The sequence below is a fragment of the Schistocerca serialis genome, unplaced genomic scaffold (genome assembly GCF_023864345.2).
Source record: "Schistocerca serialis cubense isolate TAMUIC-IGC-003099 unplaced genomic scaffold, iqSchSeri2.2 HiC_scaffold_1192, whole genome shotgun sequence".
Lineage (NCBI taxonomy): Eukaryota > Metazoa > Arthropoda > Insecta > Orthoptera > Acrididae > Schistocerca > Schistocerca serialis.
In genome coordinates, this window is record NW_026047395.1 from 130,001 (window position 1) to 132,500 (window position 2,500).

The following is a 2,500-nucleotide window of genomic DNA, read 5'->3' on the forward strand; positions in this document are numbered from 1 at the left end:
GTGGGCGCAGAAGGGTCTGGGCGTGAGCCTGCCTGGAGCCGCCGTCGGTGCAGATCTTGGTGGTAGTAGCAAATACTCCAGCGAGGCCCTGGAGGGCTGACGCGGAGAAGGGTTTCGTGTGAACAGCCGTTGCACACGAGTCAGTCGATCCTAAGCCCTAGGAGAAATCCGATGTTGATGGGGGCCGTCATAGCATGATGCACTTTGTGCTGGCCCCCGTTGGGCGAAAGGGAATCCGGTTCCTATTCCGGAACCCGGCAGCGGAACCGATACAAGTCGGGCCCCTCTTTTAGAGATGCTCGTCGGGGTAACCCAAAAGGACCCGGAGACGCCGTCGGGAGATCGGGGAAGAGTTTTCTTTTCTGCATGAGCGTTCGAGTTCCCTGGAATCCTCTAGCAGGGAGATAGGGTTTGGAACGCGAAGAGCACCGCAGTTGCGGCGGTGTCCCGATCTTCCCCTCGGACCTTGAAAATCCGGGAGAGGGCCACGTGGAGGTGTCGCGCCGGTTCGTACCCATATCCGCAGCAGGTCTCCAAGGTGAAGAGCCTCTAGTCGATAGAATAATGTAGGTAAGGGAAGTCGGCAAATTGGATCCGTAACTTCGGGATAAGGATTGGCTCTGAGGATCGGGGCGTGTCGGGCTTGGTCGGGAAGTGGGTCAGCGCTAACGTGCCGGGCCTGGGCGAGGTGAGTGCCGTAGGGGTGCCGGTAAGTGCGGGCGTTTAGCGCGGGCGTGGTCTGCTCTCGCCGTCGGTTGGCCTCGTGCTGGCCGGCGGTGCAGGATGCGCGCGCCTGCGCGGCGTTCGCGCCCCGGTGCTTCAACCTGCGTGCAGGATCCGAGCTCGGTCCCGTGCCTTGGCCTCCCACGGATCTTCCTTGCTGCGAGGCCGCGTCCGCCTTAGCGTGCTCCTCCGGGGGCGCGCGGGTGCGCGGATTCTCTTCGGCCGCCATTCAACGATCAACTCAGAACTGGCACGGACTGGGGGAATCCGACTGTCTAATTAAAACAAAGCATTGCGATGGCCCTAGCGGGTGTTGACGCAATGTGATTTCTGCCCAGTGCTCTGAATGTCAACGTGAAGAAATTCAAGCAAGCGCGGGTAAACGGCGGGAGTAAGGTGGCCAAGTGGCGGCGGTGTGGCTGCATCCGGACTTGGCTTTTCGAAGTGCGGTCTTGATGTAGTCGTGCTGCTGCTGCGAGGTGCCTTCCTTGGGTTATAGTTACAGGGAGAGTGATGCGCAATACATGGGCCTAGCCCTCTTAGCCTCTCCTCTCCTGCGGTCTTCTCCCCTTCTCGTGGGCCCGCTGATTTTCGCAGAGTGGAAGACCGCACCAGGGGCTTGGGGGGGTTACCAGCCCCCCCTCGCATTATCCCTTTATAGTTGGGGGCAGCCGACAAGAAACAAGAGATGGTGGCCCTTCCGCTGAAGGTGCCACCCCAGCTACCCCAGCACCTATCCGGCCAACCGGCCGTAACGAAAATGCGATAGTTTGTGTAGCTCCCTTTGCTTGCAGTGAGTGCCACCGCACTTTTACCACGAAGAACGGTCTCGGGGTCCATCGCCGCCGCCAACACCCTGCGGCCGCCAACGCTGAGATCGTGACGGAGAGGCATCGCGCGAGGTGGACGGAGGAAGAAGTCCTGTCGCTCGCCAAGGCAGAGGCCGAACTGTTCCTTGAGAGGGACGCCCGGTTCTTCTTTGTAAATCAAGAACTTACCAGGATGTTCCCCGACCGAACGCTTGAGGCAATCAAGTGCCGACGGCGGCAAGCTGCCCACAAGCAGCTTGTCCGCCAATTCATGGAGGCACTTGAGATCGGTCGGGGCGAAGAGCCGGCGTCCCGCCGTGGAGCAGCGAGCTCGCTGCCTGACGCGGGCGAGGCCGCTGCGCCGCCCGTCGACGCAGCCGAGGACTTCGCGGCCGACACCACCGGGCCGCCGCCGGAGGGGCCGACTGACGCCGCCATCTGGGAGCATCTGGCGGGGCTACCTGCTTCCGCCCAGCGTTTCTCTGCCCTGGATCGAGTCATTGGTCTGGGGCGGGGCACGCCGCCCGATGTCATCCTGGGCATGCTCCCGGATGCCCTTGCGTCGGTCGGGTCCAGGGGGGAGAGGTCGATCACCAGGACACAGCGGCCGCGCCAACCATCCAAGCGGCCGCCTGCCGCCCCGCCGCTGCAGAAGCGCAAGCGGCGCCGCTGGGAATACGCGCGGACACAGGACGCCTTCCGTAGGTCGCGTGCGCGTTGCGTGCGCGGCTTGCTGGACGGCACCCTGCTGCAGCCGCCACCCGACATCCCCGGTCTGCTGGACTTCTGGGCGGACCTCTTCACGAAGAAGCCGATCTCCACCGCCGGCTTCATCCGTGACCGCCTTCTCCCGCACTCGGAGCCTGTCGCTCCTGAGTGCCTATGGGGGCCGGTCACACGTGAGGAGGTCGCTGCTGCCTTGCCGCCCAGGGGATCGGCAGCCGGGCCGGACGGCCTGACTCCAGCGG

At 63.5% G+C, this 2,500-nt stretch overlaps 1 pseudogene; it reads left to right on the forward strand.

Annotated features, from left to right (window-relative positions):
* Positions 1 to 2,500, forward strand: part of LOC126434644 (large subunit ribosomal RNA) — a 7,945-nt pseudogene that overhangs the window by 1,750 nt on the left and 3,695 nt on the right.